Source organism: Pseudophryne corroboree (genome assembly GCF_028390025.1).
Source record: "Pseudophryne corroboree isolate aPseCor3 chromosome 3 unlocalized genomic scaffold, aPseCor3.hap2 SUPER_3_unloc_22, whole genome shotgun sequence".
NCBI classification, from domain to species: Eukaryota; Metazoa; Chordata; class Amphibia; order Anura; family Myobatrachidae; genus Pseudophryne; species Pseudophryne corroboree.
This window is the reverse complement of record NW_026967511.1, coordinates 78,027-105,816: the sequence shown is the minus strand read 5'-3', so window position 1 is coordinate 105,816 and position 27,790 is coordinate 78,027. Positions and strand designations below refer to the sequence as shown.

The 27,790-nt window shown below is 51.7% G+C and overlaps 1 protein-coding gene across 1 annotated transcript in view; it reads left to right on the top strand.

Annotated features, from left to right (window-relative positions):
• The first annotated feature begins 531 nt into the window (after nt 1-531).
• Nucleotides 532-27,790, top strand: part of LOC134983725 (zinc finger protein ZFP2-like) — an 80,466-nt gene continuing 53,207 nt past the window's right edge. Inside the window, exons 1-2 of the mRNA XM_063949371.1 lie at nt 532-833; nt 27,259-27,450. The gene's annotated coding sequence lies outside the window, so the exon portion shown is untranslated. The remainder of the gene's footprint in view (nt 834-27,258; nt 27,451-27,790) is intronic.

The window sequence follows — 27,790 nt, the reverse complement described above, 5'->3', positions numbered from 1 at the left end:
GATATGCCGTGCGCTGTATCCCGGAGCGACGAGGCCACACCCGGTAAATACAGTCACATAGAGATCTCCCTGGTCCAGGACATGGCGGCAGTGTACTGGAGTAACGCCTCACACCCCAGCTACAGTGTATGCCCCATCCCAACACAGCCATCAGCCAGGGGCCGGTGCCATGTCACCTCCTCCCCTGTCACCAGCATAGTATCATCCCCCTCCCCCCACATCAGCACCTCCTGCCCCTACACACTTCATACACACACAGGACAGCATCAGGATGGGGCAGGCGCCATGTTGCTGACTCCTATGGGCGCCGCCATGTTGGCTTAGTCTGTGTGAGCAGGAGATAGTGACGTATACAGCGTCCGAGGGCCGGGAGGCAGCAGAGGGCGGGGACTGTGCTGCGGCCTATGGGAGGGAGAGGGGGCGGGGACTGTGCTGCGGCCAATGGGAGGTAGAGAGCAGGGCTGCTGCATTTGTAAGGTAGAGAAGGCGGGACTGCGGCCAATGGGAGGGAGAGCGGACCGGACTGGCTGTGGCTGAGTGACGGACGTATGCTGTTGCCTATAGGCGGGAGAATGGGCGGGGCTGCGGATTTTGGGCGAGAGAGGGTGACTGAGTGACGGGACACTGCGACCAATGGCGGAAGAGTGGGCGGAGCTGAATGATGAGTAATTGGACGCCTTAGTTAATGGGAGGGGATTGGGCGGGGCTATTGCTGGTTGCCGAGTGACTGCGGCTGTCCCTACCCATAATCCCATGCGCTACGTGAGACGGTGACCCGGAAACACCGCCCCGCCCCTTCCTGTACACAGAGCTCCGCCCCCGGTCTCCTCCAGGTAATGGCCGCCGCCCCCTCTCCTGCCGGGCAGGGTGTATGTGCTGCAGTGTGTGGTGCATGGAGAGTATATTACCAGTGTCATACACACACAGCGCTGCACACACTGCTCATACAGGGGTGTTACACATAGGGGGCGGTATATACACATAGGGGGCGGTATATACACATAGGGGGCGGTATACACACATAGGGGGCGGTATACACACATGGGGGGTGCTATACACACATAGGGGGTGCTATAGGGAGCGGTATACACACATAGGGGGCGGTATACACACAGCACTGCACACACTGCGGTCACTGCTCATACAGGGGTGTTACACATAGGAGGGAGGTATACACACATAGGAGGAGGTATACACACACAGCACTGCACACACTGCGGTCACTGCTCATACAAGGGTGTTACACATAGGGGGAGGTATATACACATAGGGGGAGGTATATACACATAGGGAGCGGTATACACACATAGGGGGCTGTATATACACATAGGGGGAGGTATACACACATAGGGGGGAGGTGTATACACATAGGAGGCGCTATACACACATAGGGGGCGCTATACACACAGGGGGGAGGTGTATACACATAGGAGGCGCTATACACACATAGGGGGCAGTATACACACATAGGGGGGCAGTATACACACATAGGGGATATATACACACATGGGGGGCGTTATATACACACATAGGGGGTGCTATACACACATAGGGGGCGGTATACACACATATGGGGAGGTATACACACATAGGGGGCGGTATATACACATAGGGGGAGGTATACACACATAGGGGGCGCTATACACACGGGGCAGTATATACACACATAGGGGGCGCTATACACACATGGGGGGTGCTATACACACATGGGGGGTGCTATACACACATAGGGAGCGGTATACACACATAGGGGGCGCTATACACACATAGGGGGCGGTATACACACACGGGGCAGTATATACACACATAGGGGGCAGTATATACACACATAGGGGGCAGTATATACACACATAGGGGGGCGGTATACACACATAGGGGGCGGTATACACACATAGGGGGGCGGTATACACACATAGGGGCGGGATATACACATAGGGGGCGGTATACACACATGGGGGGCGCTATACACACATAGGAGGCAGTATACACATAGGGGGAGGTATACACACATAGGGGGCGGTATACACACATGGGGGGTGCTATACACACACATAGGAGGCAGTATACACATAGGGGGAGGTATACACACATAGGGGGCGGTATACACACATAGGGGGCGCTATACACACATGGGGAGTGCTATACACACAGGGGGTGCTATAGGGAGCGGTATACACACATAGGGGGGCGCTATACACACATAGGGGGTGGTATACACACACAGGGCAGTATATACACACATAGCGGGCAGTATATACACACATAGGGGGCGGTATACACACATAGGGGGCGGTATACACACATAGGGGGCGGTATACACACATAGGGGGCGGTATATACACACATAGGGGGAGCTATACACACATAGGGGGGCAGTATACACACATAGGGGGGCAGTATACACACATAGGGGATATATACACACATGGGGGGCGTTATATACACACATAGGGGGTGCTATACACACATAGGGGGCGGTATACACACATAGGGGGAGGTATACACACATAGGGGGCGGTATATACACATAGGGGGAGGTATACACACATAGGGGGCGCTATACACACGGGGCAGTATATACACACATAGGGGGCGCTATACACACATGGGGGGTGCTATACACACATAGGGGGTGCTATACACACATAGGGAGCGGTATACACACTTAGGGGGCGCTATACACACATAGGGGGCGGTATACACATATAGGGGGACGGTATACACACATAGGGGGCGGTATACACACATAGGGGGCGGTATACACACACGGGGCAGTATATACACACATAGCGGGCAGTATATACACACATAGGGGGCGGTATATACACACATAGGGGGGCGGTATACACACATAGGGGGCGGTATATATACATAGGGGGCGGTATACACACACAGGGGGCAGTATTTACACATTGGGGGCGGTATACACACATAGGGGGCGGTATACACATTAAGGGGGACGGTATACACACATAGGGGGCGGTATTCACACATAGGGGGACGGTATACACACATAGGGGGAGGTATACACACATAGGGGGGCGGTATACACACATGGGGGGCGCTATACACACATAGGAGGAGGTATACACACAGCACTGCACACACTGCGGTCACTGCTCATACAGGGGTGTTACACATAGGAGGGAGGTATACACACATAGGAGGAGGTATACACACACAGCACTGCACACACTGCGGTCACTGCTCATACAAGGGTGTTACACATAGGGGGAGGTATATACACATAGGGGGAGGTATATACACATAGGGAGCGGTATACACACATAGGGGGCTGTATATACACATAGGGGGAGGTATACACACATAGGGGGGAGGTGTATACACATAGGAGGCGCTATACACACATAGGGGGCGCTATACACACAGGGGGGAGGTGTATACACATAGGAGGCGCTATACACACATAGGGGGCAGTATACACACATAGGGGGGCAGTATACACACATAGGGGATATATACACACATGGGGGGCGTTATATACACACATAGGGGGTGCTATACACACATAGGGGGCGGTATACACACATATGGGGAGGTATACACACATAGGGGGCGGTATATACACATAGGGGGAGGTATACACACATAGGGGGCGCTATACACACGGGGCAGTATATACACACATAGGGGGCGCTATACACACATGGGGGGTGCTATACACACATGGGGGGTGCTATACACACATAGGGAGCGGTATACACACATAGGGGGCGCTATACACACATAGGGGGCGGTATACACACACGGGGCAGTATATACACACATAGGGGGCAGTATATACACACATAGGGGGCAGTATATACACACATAGGGGGGCGGTATACACACATAGGGGGCGGTATACACACATAGGGGGGCGGTATACACACATAGGGGCGGGATATACACATAGGGGGCGGTATACACACATGGGGGGCGCTATACACACATAGGAGGCAGTATACACATAGGGGGAGGTATACACACATAGGGGGCGGTATACACACATGGGGGGTGCTATACACACACATAGGAGGCAGTATACACATAGGGGGAGGTATACACACATAGGGGGCGGTATACACACATAGGGGGCGCTATACACACATGGGGAGTGCTATACACACAGGGGGTGCTATAGGGAGCGGTATACACACATAGGGGGGCGCTATACACACATAGGGGGTGGTATACACACACAGGGCAGTATATACACACATAGCGGGCAGTATATACACACATAGGGGGCGGTATACACACATAGGGGGCGGTATACACACATAGGGGGCGGTATACACACATAGGGGGCGGTATATACACACATAGGGGGAGCTATACACACATAGGGGGGCAGTATACACACATAGGGGGGCAGTATACACACATAGGGGATATATACACACATGGGGGGCGTTATATACACACATAGGGGGTGCTATACACACATAGGGGGCGGTATACACACATAGGGGGAGGTATACACACATAGGGGGCGGTATATACACATAGGGGGAGGTATACACACATAGGGGGCGCTATACACACGGGGCAGTATATACACACATAGGGGGCGCTATACACACATGGGGGGTGCTATACACACATAGGGGGTGCTATACACACATAGGGAGCGGTATACACACTTAGGGGGCGCTATACACACATAGGGGGCGGTATACACACATAGGGGGCGGTATACACATATAGGGGGACGGTATACACACATAGGGGGCGGTATACACACATAGGGGGCGGTATACACACACGGGGCAGTATATACACACATAGCGGGCAGTATATACACACATAGGGGGCGGTATATACACACATAGGGGGGCGGTATACACACATAGGGGGCGGTATATATACATAGGGGGCGGTATACACACACAGGGGGCAGTATTTACATATTGGGGGCGGTATACACACATAGGGGGCGGTATACACATTAAGGGGGACGGTATACACACATAGGGGGCGGTATTCACACATAGGGGGACGGTATACACACATAGGGGGAGGTATACACACATAGGGGGGCGGTATACACACATGGGGGGCGCTATACACACATAGGAGGAGGTATACACACAGCACTGCACACACTGCGGTCACTGCTCATACAGGGGTGTTACACATAGGAGGGAGGTATACACACATAGGAGGAGGTATACACACACAGCACTGCACACACTGCGGTCACTGCTCATACAAGGGTGTTACACATAGGGGGAGGTATATACACATAGGGGGAGGTATATACACATAGGGAGCGGTATACACACATAGGGGGCTGTATATACACATAGGGGGAGGTATACACACATAGGGGGGAGGTGTATACACATAGGAGGCGCTATACACACATAGGGGGCGCTATACACACAGGGGGGAGGTGTATACACATAGGAGGCGCTATACACACATAGGGGGCAGTATACACACATAGGGGGGCAGTATACACACATAGGGGATATATACACACATGGGGGGCGTTATATACACACATAGGGGGTGCTATACACACATAGGGGGCGGTATACACACATATGGGGAGGTATACACACATAGGGGGCGGTATATACACATAGGGGGAGGTATACACACATAGGGGGCGCTATACACACGGGGCAGTATATACACACATAGGGGGCGCTATACACACATGGGGGGTGCTATACACACATGGGGGGTGCTATACACACATAGGGAGCGGTATACACACATAGGGGGCGCTATACACACATAGGGGGCGGTATACACACACGGGGCAGTATATACACACATAGGGGGCAGTATATACACACATAGGGGGCAGTATATACACACATAGGGGGGCGGTATACACACATAGGGGGCGGTATACACACATAGGGGGGCGGTATACACACATAGGGGCGGGATATACACATAGGGGGCGGTATACACACATGGGGGGCGCTATACACACATAGGAGGCAGTATACACATAGGGGGAGGTATACACACATAGGGGGCGGTATACACACATGGGGGGTGCTATACACACACATAGGAGGCAGTATACACATAGGGGGAGGTATACACACATAGGGGGCGGTATACACACATAGGGGGCGCTATACACACATGGGGAGTGCTATACACACAGGGGGTGCTATAGGGAGCGGTATACACACATAGGGGGGCGCTATACACACATAGGGGGTGGTATACACACACAGGGCAGTATATACACACATAGCGGGCAGTATATACACACATAGGGGGCGGTATACACACATAGGGGGCGGTATACACACATAGGGGGCGGTATACACACATAGGGGGCGGTATATACACACATAGGGGGAGCTATACACACATAGGGGGGCAGTATACACACATAGGGGGGCAGTATACACACATAGGGGATATATACACACATGGGGGGCGTTATATACACACATAGGGGGTGCTATACACACATAGGGGGCGGTATACACACATAGGGGGAGGTATACACACATAGGGGGCGGTATATACACATAGGGGGAGGTATACACACATAGGGGGCGCTATACACACGGGGCAGTATATACACACATAGGGGGCGCTATACACACATGGGGGGTGCTATACACACATAGGGGGTGCTATACACACATAGGGAGCGGTATACACACTTAGGGGGCGCTATACACACATAGGGGGCGGTATACACACACGGGGCAGTATATACACACATAGGGGGCAGTATATACACACATAGGGGGGCGGTATACACACATAGGGGGCAGTATATACACATAGGGGGCGGTATACACACATGGGGGGCGCTATACTCACATAGGAGGCAGTATACACATAGGGGGAGGTATACACACATAGGGGGCGGTATACACACATGGGAGGTGCTATACACACATAGGAGGCAGTATACACATAGGGGGAGGTATACACACATAGGGGGCGGTATACACACATAGGGGGCGCTATACACACATGGGGGGTGTTATACACACATAGGGGGTGCTATAGGGAGCGGTATACACACATAGGGGGGCACTATACACACATAGGGGGTGGTATACACACACGGGGCAGTATATACACACATAGCGGGCAGTATATACACATAGGGGGCGGTATATACACATAGGGGGCGGTATATACACACATAGGGGGGCGGTATACACACATAGGGGGCGGTATACACACATAGGGGGCGGTATACACACATAGGGGGCGGTATACACACATAGGGGGCGGTATATACACATTGGGGGCGGTATACACACATAGGGGGCGGTATACACATATAGGGAGACGGTATACACACATAGGGGGCGGTATACACACATAGGGGGCGGTATTCACACATAGGGGGACGGTATACACATGGGGGGCGCTATACACACATTGGAGGCGGTATACACACATAGGGGGAGGTATACACACATAGAGGGCGGTATACACACATAGGGGGCGGTATACACACATGGGGGGTGCTATACACACACATAGGGGGTGCTATAGGGAGCGGTATACACACATAGGGGGCGGTATACACACACGGGGTCGTATATACACACAGCGGGCAGTATATACACACATAGGGGGCGGTATATGCACACATAGGGGGGTGGTATATACACATAGGGGGTGGTATATACACATAGGGGGCGGTATATACACATAGGGGGCGCTATACACACATGGGGGGTGCTATACACACATGGGGGGTGCTATACACACATAGGGGGTGCTATACACACATAGGGAGCGGTATACACACTTAGGGGGCGCTATACACACATAGGGGGCGGTATACACACACGGGGCAGTATATACACACATAGGGGGCAGTATATACACACATAGGGGGGCGGTATACACACATAGGGGGCAGTATATACACATAGGGGGCGGTATACACACATGGGGGGCGCTATACTCACATAGGAGGCAGTATACACATAGGGGGAGGTATACACACATAGGGGGCGGTATACACACATGGGAGGTGCTATACACACATAGGAGGCAGTATACACATAGGGGGAGGTATACACACATAGGGGGCGGTATACACACATAGGGGGGCGGTATATACACATAGGGGGAGGTATACACACATAGGGGGCGCTATACACACGGGGCAGTATATACACACATAGGGGGCGCTATACACACATGGGGGGTGCTATACACACATAGGGGGTGCTATACACACATAGGGAGCGGTATACACACATAGGGGGCGCTATACACACATAGGGGGCGGTATACACACACGGGGCAGTATATACACACATAGGGGGCAGTATATACACACATAGGGAGCAGTATATACACACATAGGGGGGCGGTATACACACATAGGGGGCGGTATATACACATAGGGGGCGGTATATACACATAGGGGGCGGTATACACACATAGGGGGCGGTATACACACATGGGGGGCGCTATACACACATAGGAGGCAGTATACACATAGGGGGAGGTATACACACATAGGGGGCGGTATACACACACATAGGGGGCGGTATACACACATGGGGGGTGCTATACACACATAGGGGGTGCTATAGGGAGCGGTATACACACATAGGGCGGCGCTATACACACATAGGGGGCGGTATACACACATAGGAGGCGGTATACACACATAGGGGGCGGTATACACACATAGGGGGCGGTATACACACATAGGGGGCAGTATATACACATTGGGGGCGGTATACACATATAGGGGGACGGTATACACACATAGGGGGCGGTATACACACATAGGGGGCGGTATACACACACGGGGCAGTATATACACACATAGCGGGCAGTATATACACACATAGGGGGCGGTATATACACACATAGGGGGGCGGTATACACACATAGGGGGCGGTATATATACATAGGGGGCGGTATACACACACAGGGGGCAGTATTTACACATTGGGGGCGGTATACACACATAGGGGGCGGTATACACATTAAGGGGGACGGTATACACACATAGGGGGCGGTATTCACACATAGGGGGACGGTATACACACATAGGGGGAGGTATACACACATAGGGGGGCGGTATACACACATGGGGGGCGCTATACACACATAGGAGGAGGTATACACACAGCACTGCACACACTGCGGTCACTGCTCATACAGGGGTGTTACACATAGGAGGGAGGTATACACACATAGGAGGAGGTATACACACACAGCACTGCACACACTGCGGTCACTGCTCATACAAGGGTGTTACACATAGGGGGAGGTATATACACATAGGGGGAGGTATATACACATAGGGAGCGGTATACACACATAGGGGGCTGTATATACACATAGGGGGAGGTATACACACATAGGGGGGAGGTGTATACACATAGGAGGCGCTATACACACATAGGGGGCGCTATACACACAGGGGGGAGGTGTATACACATAGGAGGCGCTATACACACATAGGGGGCAGTATACACACATAGGGGGGCAGTATACACACATAGGGGATATATACACACATGGGGGGCGTTATATACACACATAGGGGGTGCTATACACACATAGGGGGCGGTATACACACATATGGGGAGGTATACACACATAGGGGGCGGTATATACACATAGGGGGAGGTATACACACATAGGGGGCGCTATACACACGGGGCAGTATATACACACATAGGGGGCGCTATACACACATGGGGGGTGCTATACACACATAGGGGGTGCTATACACACATAGGGAGCGGTATACACACATAGGGGGCGCTATACACACATAGGGGGCGGTATACACACACGGGGCAGTATATACACACATAGGGGGCAGTATATACACACATAGGGGGCAGTATATACACACATAGGGGGCGGTATACACACATAGGGGGCGGTATACACACATAGGGGGGCGGTATACACACATAGGGGGCGGTATATACACATAGGGGGCGGTATACACACATGGGGGGCGCTATACACACATAGGGGGCAGTATACACATAGGGGGAGGTATACACACATAGGGGGCGGTATACACACATGGGGGGTGCTATACACACATAGGAGGCAGTATACACATAGGGGGAGGTATACACACATAGGGGGCGGTATACACACATAGGGGGCGCTATACACACATGGGGAGTGCTATACACACAGGGGGTGCTATAGGGAGCGGTATACACACATAGGGGGGCGCTATACACACATAGGGGGTGGTATACACACACAGGGCAGTATATACACACATAGCGGGCAGTATATACACACATAGGGGGCGGTATACACACATAGGGGGCGGTATACACACATAGGGGGCGGTATACACACATAGGGGGCGGTATATACACACATAGGGGGAGCTATACACACATAGGGGGGCAGTATACACACATAGGGGGGCAGTATACACACATAGGGGATATATACACACATGGGGGGCGTTATATACACACATAGGGGGTGCTATACACACATAGGGGGCGGTATACACACATAGGGGGAGGTATACACACATAGGGGGCGGTATATACACATAGGGGGAGGTATACACACATAGGGGGCGCTATACACACGGGGCAGTATATACACACATAGGGGGCGCTATACACACATGGGGGGTGCTATACACACATAGGGGGTGCTATACACACATAGGGAGCGGTATACACACTTAGGGGGCGCTATACACACATAGGGGGCGGTATACACACACGGGGCAGTATATACACACATAGGGGGCAGTATATACACACATAGGGGGGCGGTATACACACATAGGGGGCAGTATATACACATAGGGGGCGGTATACACACATGGGGGGCGCTATACTCACATAGGAGGCAGTATACACATAGGGGGAGGTATACACACATAGGGGGCGGTATACACACATAGGGGGCGGTATACACACATGGGAGGTGCTATACACACATAGGAGGCGGTATACACACATAGGGGGCGGTATACACACATAGGGGGCGCTATACACACATGGGGGGTGTTATACACACATAGGGGGTGCTATAGGGAGCGGTATACACACATAGGGGGGCACTATACACACATAGGGGGTGGTATACACACACGGGGCAGTATATACACACATAGCGGGCAGTATATACACATAGGGGGCGGTATATACACACATAGGGGGGGCGGTATACACACATAGGGGGCGGTATACACACATAGGGGGCGGTATACACACATAGGGGGCGGTATACACACATAGGGGGCGGTATATACACATTGGGGGCGGTATACACACATAGGGGGCGGTATACACATATAGGGAGACGGTATACACACATAGGGGGCGGTATACACACATAGGGGGCGGTATTCACACATAGGGGGACAGTATACACATGGGGGGCGCTATACACACATTGGAGGCGGTATACACACATAAGGGGAGGTATACACACATAGAGGGCGGTATACACACATAGGGGGCGGTATACACACATGGGGGGTGCTATACACACACATAGGGGGTGCTATAGGGAGCGGTATACACACATAGGGGGGCGCTATACACACATAGGGGGCGGTATACACACACGGGGTCGTATATACACACAGCGGGCAGTATATACACACATAGGGGGCGGTATATGCACACATAGGGGGGTGGTATATACACATAGGGGGTGGTATATACACATAGGGGGCGGTATATACACATAGGGGGTGGTATACACACATAGGGGGCGGTATACACACATAGGGGCGGTATACACACATAGGGGGCGGTATACACACATAGGGGGGCGGTATATACACATAGGGGGAGGTATACACACATAGGGGGCGCTATACACACATGGGGGGTGCTATACACACATAGGGGGTGCTATACACACATAGGGAGCGGTATACACACATAGGGGGCGCTATACACACATAGGGGGCGGTATACACACACGGGGCAGTATATACACACATAGGGGGCAGTATATACACACATAGGGAGCAGTATATACACACATAGGGGGGCGGTATACACACATAGGGGGCGGTATATACACATAGGGGGCGGTATATACACATAGGGGGCGGTATATACACATAGGGGGCGGTATACACACATAGGGGGCGGTATACACACATGGGGGGCGCTATACACACATAGGAGGCAGTATACACATAGGGGGAGGTATACACACATAGGGGGCGGTATACACACACATAGGGGGCGGTATACACACATGGGGGGTGCTATACACACATAGGGGGTGCTATAGGGAGCGGTATACACACATAGGGCGGCGCTATACACACATAGGGGGCGGTATACACACATAGGAGGCGGTATACACACATAGGGGGCGGTATACACACATAGGGGGCGGTATACACACATAGGGGGCAGTATATACACATTGGGGGCGGTATACACATATAGGGGGACGGTATACACACATAGGGGGCGGTATACACACATAGGGGGCGGTATACACACACGGGGCAGTATATACACACGGGGCAGTATATACACACATAGCGGGCAGTATATACACACATAGGGGGCGGTATATACACACATAGGGGGGCGGTATACACACATAGGGGGCGGTATATATACATAGGGGGCGGTATACACACACAGGGGGCAGTATTTACACATTGGGGGCGGTATACACACATAGGGGGCGGTATACACATTAAGGGGGACGGTATACACACATAGGGGGCGGTATTCACACATAGGGGGACGGTATACACACATAGGGGGAGGTATACACACATAGGGGGGCGGTATACACACATGGGGGGCGCTATACACACATAGGGGGAGGTATACACACATAGGGGGCGGTATACACACATAGGGGGCGGTATACACACATGGGGGGTGCTATACACACATAGGGGGTGCCATAGGGAGCGGTATACACACATAGGGGGGCGGTATACACACACGGGGCAGTATATACACACAGCGGGCAGTATATACACACATAGGGGGCGGTATATACACACATAGGGGGGCGGTATACACACATAGGGGGTGGTATACACACATAGGGGGCGGTATATACACATAGGGGGCGGTATACACACATAGGGGGCGGTATACACACATAGGGGGCGGTATACACACATAGGGGGCGGTATATACACATAGGGGGAGGTATACACACATAGGGGGCGCTATACACACGGGGCAGTATATACACACATAGGGGGTGCTATACACACATGGGGGGCGCTATACACACACAGGGGGTGCTATACACACATAGGGGGTGCTATACACACATAGGGGGTGCTATACACACATAGGGGGTGCTATACACACATAGGGGGCGCTATACACACATAGGGGGCGGTATATACACACATAGGGGGGCGGTATACACACATAGGGGGCGGTATATACACATAGGGGGCGGTGTACACACATAGGGGGCGGTATACACACATGGGGGGCGCTATACACACATAGGAGGCAGTATACACATAGGAGGCAGTATACACATAGGGGGAGGTATACACATATAGGGGGCTGTATACACACATAGGGGGCGGTATACACATAGGGGGGGCGCTATACACACATATGGGGCGGTATATACACATAGGGGGCAGTATATAAACATAGGGGGCGGTATACACACATAGGGGGCGGTATACACACATAGGGGGCGGTATACACACATAGGGGGCGGTATACACACATAGGGGGCAGTATATACACATTGGGGGCGGTATACACATATAGGGGGACGGTATACACACATAGGGGGCGGTATACACACATAGGGGGCGGTATACACACACGGGGCAGTATATACACACGGGGCAGTATATACACACATAGCGGGCAGTATATACACACATAGGGGGCGGTATATACACACATAGGGGGGCGGTATACACACATAGGGGGCGGTATATATACATAGGGGGCGGTATACACACACAGGGGGCAGTATTTACACATTGGGGGCGGTATACACACATAGGGGGCGGTATACACATTAAGGGGGACGGTATACACACATAGGGGGCGGTATTCACACATAGGGGGACGGTATACACACATAGGGGGAGGTATACACACATAGGGGGGCGGTATACACACATGGGGGGCGCTATACACACATAGGGGGAGGTATACACACATAGGGGGCGGTATACACACATAGGGGGCGGTATACACACATGGGGGGTGCTATACACACATAGGGGGTGCCATAGGGAGCGGTATACACACATAGGGGGGCGGTATACACACACGGGGCAGTATATACACACAGCGGGCAGTATATACACACATAGGGGGCGGTATATACACACATAGGGGGGCGGTATACACACATAGGGGGTGGTATACACACATAAGGGGCGGTATATACACATAGGGGGCGGTATACACACATAGGGGGCGGTATACACACATAGGGGGCGGTATACACACATAGGGGGCGGTATACACACATAGGGGGCGGTATATACACATAGGGGGAGGTATACACACATAGGGGGCGCTATACACACGGGGCAGTATATACACACATAGGGGGTGCTATACACACATGGGGGGCGCTATACACACACAGGGGGTGCTATACACACATAGGGGGTGCTATACACACATAGGGGGTGCTATACACACATAGGGGGCGCTATACACACATAGGGGGCGGTATATACACACATAGGGGGGCGGTATACACACATAGGGGGCGGTATATACACATAGGGGGCGGTATACACACATAGGGGGCGGTATACACACATGGGGGGCGCTATACACACATAGGAGGCAGTATACACATAGGAGGCAGTATACACATAGGGGGAGGTATACACATATAGGGGGCTGTATACACACATAGGGGGCGGTATACACATAGGGGGGGCGCTATACACACATATGGGGCGGTATATACACATAGGGGGCAGTATATAAACATAGGGGGCGGTATACACACATAGGGGGCGGTATACACACATAGGGGGCGGTATACACACATAGGGGGCGGTATACACACATAGGGGGCAGTATATACACATTGGGGGCGGTATACACATATAGGGGGACGGTATACACACATAGGGGGCGGTATACACACATAGGGGGCGGTATACACACACGGGGCAGTATATACACACGGGGCAGTATATACACACATAGCGGGCAGTATATACACACATAGGGGGCGGTATATACACACATAGGGGGGCGGTATACACACATAGGGGGCGGTATATACACATAGGGGGCGGTATACACACACAGGGGGCAGTATTTACACATTGGGGGCGGTATACACACATAGGGGGCGGTATACACATTAAGGGGGACGGTATACACACATAGGGGGCGGTATTCACACATAGGGGGACGGTATACACAAATAGGGGGAGGTATACACACATAGGGGGGCGGTATACACATGGGGGGGCGCTATACACACATAGGGGGAGGTATACACACATAGGGGGCGGTATACACACATAGGGGGCGGTATACACACATGGGGGGTGCTATACACACATAGGGGGTGCCATAGGGAGCGGTATACACACATAGGGGGGCGGTATACACACACGGGGCAGTATATACACACAGCGGGCAGTATATACACACATAGGGGGCGGTATATACACACATAGGGGGGCGGTATACACACATAGGGGGTGGTATACACACATAGGGGGCGGTATATACACATAGGGGGCGGTATACACACATAGGGGGCGGTATACACACATAGGGGGCGGTATACACACATAGGGGGCGGTATACACACATAGGGGGCGGTATATACACATAGGGGGAGGTATACACACATAGGGGGCGCTATACACACGGGGCAGTATATACACACATAGGGGGTGCTATACACACATGGGGGGCGCTATACACACACAGGGGGTGCTATACACACATAGGGGGTGCTATACACACATAGGGGGTGCTATACACACATAGGGGGCGCTATACACACATAGGGGGCGGTATATACACACATAGGGGGGCGGTATACACACATAGGGGGCGGTATATACACATAGGGGGCGGTATACACACATAGGGGGCGGTATACACACATGGGGGGCGCTATACACACATAGGAGGCAGTATACACATAGGAGGCAGTATACACATAGGGGGAGGTATACACATATAGGGGGCTGTATACACACATAGGGGGCGGTATACACATAGGGGGGGCGCTATACACACATATGGGGCGGTATATACACATAGGGGGCAGTATACACACATAGGGGGCGGTATACACACATAGGGGGCGGTATACACACATAGGGGGCGGTATACACACATAGGGGGCGGTATATACACATAGGGGGAGGTATACACACATAGGGGGCGCTATACACACGGGGCAGTATATACACACATAGGGGGCGCTATGCACACATGGGGGGCGCTATACACATACAGGGGGTGCTATACACACATAGGGGGTGGTGTACACACATAGGGAGCGGTATACACACATAGGGGGCGCTATACACACATAGGGGGCGGTATACACACACGGGGCAGTATATACACACATAGGGGGCAGTATATACACACATAGGGGGCGGTATATACACACATAGGGGGGCGGTATACACACATAGGGGGTGGTATACACACATAGGGGGAGGTATACACACATAGGGGGCGGTATACACACATAGGGGGCGGTATATACACATAGGGGGCGGTATACACACATAGGGGGCGGTATATACACATAGGGGGCGGTATACACACATAGGGGGCAGTATATACACATAGGGGGCGGTATATACACATAGGGGGTATACACACATAGGGGGAGGTATACACACATAGGGGGACGGTATACACACATAGGGGGAGGTATACACACATAGGGGGGCGGTATACACACATAGGGGGCGGTATACATACATAGGGGGCGGTATATACACATAGGGGGCAGTATATACACATAGGGGGCAGTATATACACATAGGGGGCAGTATACACACAAAGGGGGCGGTATACACACATAGGGGGAGATATACACACATATTGGGCGCTATACACACGGGGCAGTATATACACACATGGGGGCGCTATACACACACAGGGGGTGCTATACACACATAGGGAGCGGTATACACACATAGGGGGCGCTATACACACATAGGGGGCGGTATACACACACGGGGCAGTATATACACACATAGGGGGCAGTATATACACACATAGGGGGCGGTATATACACACATAGGGGGCGGTATATACACACATAGGGGGGCGGTATACACACATAGGGGGCGGTATACACACATAGGGGGCGGTATACACACATAGGGGGAGGTATACACACATAGGGGGCGGAATACACACATAGGGGGCAGTATATACACATAGGGGGCGGTATACACACATAGGGGGCGGTATATACACATAGGGGGCGGTAAACACACATAGGGGGTATACACACATAGGGGGAGGTATACACACATAAGGGGAGGTATACACACATAGGGGGCGGTATATACACACATAGGGGGCGGTATACACACATAGGGGCGGTATACACACATAGGGGGACGGTATACATACATAGGGGGAGGTATACACACATTGGGGGGGCGGTATACACACATAGGGGGCGCTATACACACATAGAAGGCGGTATACACACATAGGGGGCGGTATACACACATAGGGGGCGGTATATACACATAGGGGGCGGTATACACACATAGGGGGCGGTATACACACATAGGGGGCGGTATACACACATAGGGGGGCGGTATACACACATGGGGGGCGCTATACACACATGGGGGGCGCTATACACACATAGGAGGCGGTATACACACATAGGGGGAGGTATACACACATAGGGGGCGGTATACACACATAGGGGGCGGTATACACACATGGGGGGTGCTATACACACATAGGGGGTGCTATAGGGAGCGGTATACACACATAGGGGGCGCTATACACACATAGGGGGCGGTATACACACGGGGCAGTATATACACACATAGCGGGCAGTATATACACACATAGGGGGCGGTATATACACACATAGGGGGGCGGTATACACACATAGGGGGGCGGTATACACACATAGGGGGCGGTATACACACATAGGGGGCGGTATACACATAGGGGGCGGTATACACACATGGGGGCAGTATATACACATAGGGGGCGGTATATACACATAGGGGGTATACACACATAGGGGGAGGTATACACACATAGGGGGACGGTATACACACATAGGGGGAGGTATACACACATAGGGGGAGGTATACACACATAGGGGGGCGGTATACACACATAGGGGGCGGTATACATACATAGCGGGTGGTATACACACATAGGGGGCAGTATATACACATAGGGGGCAGTATATACACATATTGGGCAGTACACACACACAGGGGGCGGTATACACACATAGGGGGAGGTATACACACATAGGGGGCGCTATACACACGGGGCAGTATACACACACATGGGGGCGCTATACACACACAGGGGGTGCTATACACACATAGGGAGCGGTATACACACATAGGGGGCGCTATACACACATAGTGGGGCGGTATACACACACGGGGCAGTATATACACACATAAGGGGCAGTATATACACACATAGGGGGCGGTATATACATACATAGGGGGCGGTATATACACACATAGGGGGGCGGTATATACACATAGGGGGCGGTATATACACATAGGGGCGGTATACACACATAGGGGGAGGTATACACACATAGGGGCGGTATACACACATAGGTTGAGGTATACACACATAGGGGGAGGTATACACACATAGGGGGCGGAATACACACATAGGGGGCAGTATATACACATAGGGGGCGGTATACACACATAGGGGGCGGTATATACACATAGGGGGCGGTATACACACATAGGGGGTATACACACATAGGGGGAGGTATACACACACGGGGCGGTATATACACACATAGGGGGCAGTATATACACACATAGGGGGAGGTATATACACACATAGGGGGGCGGTATATACACACATAGGGGGGCGGTATACACACATAGGGGGTGGTATACACACATAGGGGGCGGTATATACACATAGGGGGCGGTATACACACATAGAGGGCAGTATATACACATAGGGGGCGGTATACACACATAGGGGGCGGTATATACACATGGGGCGGTATACACACATAGGGGGCGGTATGCACACATAGGGGGAGGTATACACACATAGGGGGTGCTATAGGGAGCGGTATACACACATAGGGGGGCGCTTTACACACATAGGGGGCGGTATACACACACGGGGCAGTATATACACACATAGCGGGCAGTATATACACACATAGGGGCCGGTATATACACACATAGGGGGGCGGTATACACACATAGGAGGCGGTATACACACATAGGGGGCGGTATATACACATAGGGGGCAGTATTTACACATTGGGGCGGTATTTACACATTGGGGCGGTATACACACATAGGGGGCGGTATACACATATAGGGGGACGGTATACACACATAGGGGGCGGTATTCACACATAGGGGGACGGTATACACACATAGGGGGAGGTATACACACATAGGGGGGCGGTATACACACATGGGGGGCGCTATACACACATAGGAGGCGGTATACACACATATGGGTTGGTATACACACAGGGGGCGGTATACACACATGGGGGGTGCTATACACACATAGGGGGTGCTATAGGGAGCGGTATACACACATAGGGGGGCGCTATACACACATAGGGGCGGTATACACACACGGGGCAGTATATACACACATAGCGGGCAGTATATACACACATAGGGGGCGGTATATACACACATAGGGGGGCGGTATACACACATAGGGGGGCGGTATACACACATAGGGGGCGGTATATACACATAGGGGGCGGTATACACACATAGGGGGCAGTATATACACATAGGGGGCGGTATATACACATAGGGGGTATACACACATAGGGGGAGGTATACACACATAGGGGGACGGTATACACACATAGGGGGAGGTATACACACATAGGGGGGCGGTATACACACATAGGGGGCGGTATACATACATAGCGGGTGGTATACACACATAGGGGGCAGTATATACACATAGGGGGCAGTATATACACATATTGGGCAGTACACACACAGGGGGCGGTATACACACATAGGGGGAGGTATACACACATAGGGGGCGCTATACACACGGGGCAGTATACACACACATGGGGGCGCTATACACATACAGGGGGTGCTATACACACATAGGGAGCGGTATACACACATAGGGGGCGCTATACACACATAGGGGGGCGGTATACACACACGGGGCAGTATATACACACATAAGGGGCAGTATATACACACATAGGGGGCGGTATATACATACATAGGGGGCGGTATATACACATAGGGGGCGGTATACACACATAGGGGGAGGTATACACACATAGGGGGCGGTATACACACATAGGTTGAGGTATACACACATAGGGGGAGGTATACACACATAGGGGGCGGAATACACACATAGGGGGCAGTATATACACATAGGGGGCGGTATACACACATAGGGGGCGGTATATACACATAGGGGGCGGTATACACACATAGGGGGTATACACACATAGGGGGAGGTATACACACATAGGGGGCGGTATACACACATAAGGGGAGGTATACACACATAGGGGGCGGTATATACACACAGGGGGCGGTATACACACATAGGGGCGGTATACACACATAGAGGGGCGGTGTACACACATAGGGGGACGGTATACATACATAGGGGGAGGTATACACACATTGGGGGGGCGGTATACACACATAGGGGGCGCTATACACACATAGAAGGCGATATACACACATAGCGGGCGGTATACACACATAGGGGGAGGTATACACACATAGGGGGCGGTATACACACTTAGGGGGCGGTATACACACATGGGGGGTGCTATACACACATAGGGGGTGCTATAGGGAGCGGTATACACACATAGGGGGGCGCTATACACACATAGGGTGCGGTATACACACACGGGGCAGTATATACACACATAGGGGGAAGTGTATACACACATAGGGGGCGGTATATACACACATAGGGGGGCGGTATACACACATAGGGGGCGGTATACACACATAGGGAGCGGTATATACACATAGGGGGCGGTATACACACATAGGGGGCAGTATATACACATAGGGGGCGGTATACACACTTAGGGGGCGGTATACACACATAGGGGGCGGTATATACACATAGGGGGAGGTATACACACATAGCGGGCGCTATACACACGGGGCAGTATATACACACATAGGGGGCGCTATACACACATGGGGGGCGCTATACACACACGGGGTGCTATACACACATAGGGAGCGGTATACACACATAGGGGGGCGCTATACACACATAGGGGGTGGTATACACACACGGGGCGGTATATACACACATAGGGGGCAGTATATACACACATAGGGGGCGGTATATACACACATAGGGGGGGCGGTATACACACATAGGGGGTGGTATACACACATAGGGGGCGGTATATACACATAGGGGGCGGTATACACACATAGAGGGCAGTATATACACATAGGGGGCGGTATACACACATAGGCGGCGGTATATACACATGGGGCGGTATACACACATAGGGGGCGGTATACACACACGGGGAGGTATACACACATAGGGGGTGCTATAGGGAGCGGTATACACACAAAGGGAGGCGCTATACACACATAGGGGGCGGTATACACACACGGGGCAGTATATACACACTTAGCGGGCAGTATATACACACATAGGGGGCGGTATACACACATAGGGGGCGGTATACACACATAGGGGGCGGTATACACACATAGGGGGCGGTATTTACACATTGGGGCGGTATTTACACATTGGGGCGGTATACACACATAGGGGGCGGTATACACATATAGGGGGACGGTATACACACATAGGGGGCGGTATTCACACATAGGGGGACGGTATACACACATAGGGGGAGGTATACACACATAGGGGGGCGGTATACACACATGGGGGGCGCTATACACACATAGGAGGCGGTATACACACATAGGGGGAGGTATACACACATAGGGGGCGGTATACACACATAGGGGGCGGTATACACACATGGGGGGTGCTATACACACATAGGGGGTGCTATAGGGAGCGGTATACACACATAGGGGGGCGCTATACACACATAGGGGGCGGTATACACACACGCGGCAGTATATACACACATAGCGGGCAGTATATACACACATAGGGGGCGGTATATACACACATAGGGGGGCGGTATACACACATAGGGGGGCGGTATACACACATAGGGGGCGGTATACACACATAGGGGGCGGTATATACACATAGGGGGCGGTATATACACATAGGGGGCGGTATACACACAGGGGGCAGTATACACACATAGGGGGCGGTATACACACAGGGGGCGGTATACACACATAGGGGGCGGTATATACACATAGGGGGAGGTATACACACATAGGGGGCGCTATACACACGTGGCAGTATATACACACATAGGGGGCGCTACACACACATTGGGGGCGGTATACACACATAGGGGGCGGTATACACACATAGGGTGCGATATACACACATAGGGGGCGGTATACACACATAGGGGGCGGTATACACACATAGGGGGCGCTATACACACATGGGGGGCGCTATACACACATAGGGAGCGGTATACACACATAGGGGGCGCTATACACACATAGGGGGCGCTATACACACATAGGGGGCGGTATACACACATAGGGGGCGCTATGCACACATAGGGGGCGCTATACACACATAGGGGGCGCTATACACACATAGGGGGCTCTATACACACATAGGGGGCGGTATATACACACATAGGGGGGCGGTATACACACATAGGGGGCGGTATATACACATAGGGGGCGGTATATACACATAGGGGGCGGTATACACACATAGGGGGAGGTATACGCAGGGGGCGGTATACACACATAGGGAGCGGTATACACACATAGGGGGTATACACACATACGGGGAGGTATACACATATAGGGGGAGGTATACACACATAGGGGGCGGTATATACACATAGGGGGCGGTATACACACATAGGGGGCGGTATACACATATAGGGGCGGTATACACATATAGGGGGACGGTGTACACACATAGGGGAAGGTATACACACATAGGGGGGCGGTATACACACATAGGGGGCGCTATACACACATAGAAGGCGGTATACACACATAGAAGGCGGTATACACACATAGGGGGCGGTATACACACATAGGGGGAGGTATACACACATAGGGGGCGGTATACACACATAGGGGGCGGTATACACACATGGGGGGTGCTATACACACATAGGGGGTGCTATAGGGAGCGGTATACACACATAGGGGGGCGCTATACACACATAGGGGGCGGTATACACACACGGGGCAGTATATACACACATAGGGGGCAGTATATACACACATAGGGGGCGGTATATACACACATAGGGGGCAGTATATACACATAGGGGGCGGTATACACACATAGGGGGCGGTATATACACATAGGGGGTGGTATACACACATAGGGAGCAGTATATACACATAGGGGGCAGTATACACACATATGGGGCGGTATACACACATAGGGGGCGGTATACACACATAGGAGGCGGTATATACACGTAGGGGGAGGTATACACACATAGGGGGCGCTATACACACGGGGCAGTATATACACACATAGGGGGCGCTATACACACATGGGGGGCGCTGTACACACACAGGGAGCGGTATACACACATAGGGGGCGCTATACACACATAGGGGGCGGTATACACACACGGGGCGGTATATACACACATAGGGGGCAGTATATACACACATAGGGGGCGGTATATACACACATAGGGGGGCGGTATACACACATAGGGGGCGGTATACACACATAGGGGGCGGTATACACACATAGGGGGCGGTATATACACATAGGTGGCGGTATATACACATAGGGGGCGGTATACACACATAGGGGGCGGTATATACACATGGGGCGGTATACACATATAGGGGCGGTATACACACATAGAGGGAGGTATACACACATAGGGGGCGCTATACACACACACGGGGCAGTATATACACACATAGGGGGCAGTATATACACACATAGGGGGCAGTATATACACACATAGTGGGGCGGTATACACATAGGGGGCAGTATATACACATAGGGGGTAGTATACACACATAGGGGGCGGTATACACACATAGGGGGCGGTATACACACATAGGGGGCGGTATACACACATAGGGGCAGTATATACACATAGGGGGCAGTATATACACATAGGGGGCAGTATACACACATAGGGTTCGGTATACACACATAGGGGGCGGTATATACACATAGGGGGAGGTATACACACATAGGGGGCGCTATACACACGGGGTAGTATATACACACATAGGGGGCGCTATACACACATGGGGGGCGCTATACACACACAGGGGGTGCTATACACACATAGGGAGCGGTATACACACATAGGGGGGCGCTATACACACATAGGGGGCGCTATACACACACGGGGCAGTATATACACACAAAGGGGGCAGTATATACACACATAGGGGGCGGTATACACACACATAGGGGGGCGGTATACACACATAGGGGGCGGTATATACACATAGGGGGCGGGATATACACATAGGGGGCGGTATACACACATAGGGGGCAGTATATACACATAGGGGGCGGTATACACACATAGGGGGCGGTATACACACATAGGGGGGCGGTATACACACATAGGGGGGCGGTATACACACATAGGGGGCGGTATACACACATAGGGGGCGGTATACACACATAGGGGGAGGTATACACACATAGGGGGCGCTATACACACACGGGGCAGTATATACACACATAGGGGGCAGTATATACACACATATGGGGCGGTATATACACGTAGGGGGGACGATATATACACGCTAGGGGCGGTGTACACACATAGGGGGCAGTATACACAGCGAGCCCCTTCTGCCCCTGCCTGCCTCCCATAACCCCTCTCCCCTGCAGCCCCATGCCTGCCCCCATAGCACCCCTACCCTGCTGACCCTAGCCTGCATCCCATAGTCCCCCTCTCCTGCTGTATCCTTCTTATCTCAGGGCATGTGACCTATCTGTCTCCTATCATCCTATCATGCTCCCAGATCCCCTCACCTCCCCAGTCATGTCCCTGTATTATTACTATAGATATAAGTGATGTCACTGTGACACTCCCAGATCCCCTCACCTCCCCAGTCATGTCCCTGTATTATTACTATAGATATAAGTGATGTCACTCGCAGATCCCCTCACCTCCCTAGTCATGTTCCTGTATTATTACTATAGATATAAGTGAGGTCACTGTGACACTCCCAGACCTTCTCACCTCCCCAGTCATGTCTCTGTATTATTACTATAGATATAAGTGACGTCACAGTGACACTCTGATACCCTCACCTTCCCAGTCATGTCTCTGTATTATTGCTATAGATATAAGTGATGTCACTGTGACGCTCCCAGATCCCCTCACCTCCCCAGTCATGTCTCTGTATTATTACTATAGATATAAGTAATGTCACTGTGACACTCCAAGATCCCCTCACCTCCCCAGTCTTGTCCATGTATTATTACTATAGATAAAAGTGATGTCACTGTGACACTCCCAGATCACCTCACCTCCCCAGTCATGTCCCTGTATTATTACAGATATAAGTGATGTCACTGTGACACTCCTAGATCCCCTCCCCTCCCCAGTCATGTCCCTGTATTATTACTATAGATATAAGTGATGTCACAGTGACACCCCAGATCCCCTCACCTCCCCAGTCATGTACTTGTATTATTACTATAGATATAAGTGATGTTACTGTGACACTCCCAGATCCCCTCACCTCCCCAGTCATGTCCCTGTATTATTACTATAGATAAAAGTGATGTCCCTGTGACTCTCCAATATACCCTCACCTCCCCAGTCATGTCCCTGTATTATTACTATAGATATAAGTGATGTCACTGTGACACTCCCAGATCCCCTCCCCTCCCCAGTCATGTCCCTGTATTATTACTATAGATATAAGTGATGTCACTGTGACACTCCCAGATCCCCTCACTTCCCCAGTCATGTCCCTGTATTATTACTATAGATATAAGTGATGTCACAGTGACACCCCAGATCCCCTCACCTCCCCAGTCATGTACCTGTATTATTACTATAGATATAAGTGATGTTACTGTGACACTCCCAGATCCCCTCACCTCCCCAGTCATGTCCCTGTATTATTACTATAGATAAAAGTGATGTCACTGTGACACTCCAATATACCCTCACCTCCCCAGTCATGTCCCTGTATTATTACTATAGATATAAGTGATGTTACTGTGACACTCCCAGATCCCCTCACCTCCCCAGTCATGTCCCTGTATTATTACTATAGATAAAAGTGATGTCACTGTGACACTCCAATATACCCTCACCTCCCCAGTCATGTCCCTGTATTATTACTATAGATATAAGTGATGTTACTGTGACACTCCCAGATCCCCTCACCTCCCCAGTCATGTCCCTGTATTATTACTATAGATAAAAGTGATGTCACTATGACACTCCAATATACCCTCACCTCCCCAGTCATGTCCCTGTATTATTACTATAGATATAAGTGATGTCACTGTGATACTCCCAAATCCCCTCAACTCCCCAGTCATGTCCCTGTATTATTACTATAGATATGTGACGTCACAGTGATGCTCTCGGATCCCCTCACTTCCTAAGTCATGTCCCTGTATTATTACTAGAGATATAAGTGATGTCACTGTGACGCTCTCAGATCCCCTCCCCAGTCATGTCTCTGTATTATTACTAGAGATATAGGTGACGTCACAGTGACGCTCTCAGATCCCCTCACCTCCCCAGTCATGTTCCTTTATTATTACTATAGGTAAAAGTGATGTCACTGTGACACTCCAAGATCCCCTCACCTCCCCAGTCATGTCCCTCTATTATTACTATAGATATAAGTGACATCACAGTGACACTCTCAGATCCCCTCACCTCCCCAGTCATGTCCTATATCTATAGTAATAATACAGGGACATGACTGTGGAGGTGAGGGGATCTGGCAGTATTTACAGTGATATTGATGTCTCCCCCATTTCGCAGGGTTACATAGTAGTGAGGAAGACATCCGGTGAGTGTGAGACATCCAGCAGCCATGCCCGTGTCTCAGGGGGATTGAGCAGGACCCAGAGCCCCATCACAGTGCCTCCACCTCACTCACTGATACATGAGAGACACAATGACCAGAAGATCCTGGATCTCATCAACAAGATCATTCAGCAGCTGACTGAAGAGGTGTCTGCTGGGAATGGGGTATTATACAGTAACATCGGGGGATGTGTCTGGGTGATGACTGGAGAGATAACTGCTAGGAATGGGACATTATACAGTAACACCAGGGGATGTGTCTGGGTGATGACTGGAGAGGTGACTGCTGGGAATGGGACATTATACAGTAACACCAGGGGATGTGTCTGGGTGGTGACTGGAGAGGTGACTGCTGGGAATGGGACATTATACAGTAACACCAGGGGACGTGTCTGGGTGGTGACTGGAGAGGTGACTGCTGGGAATGGGACATTATACAGTAACACCAGGGGACGTGTCTGGGTGATGACTGGAGAGGTGACTGCTG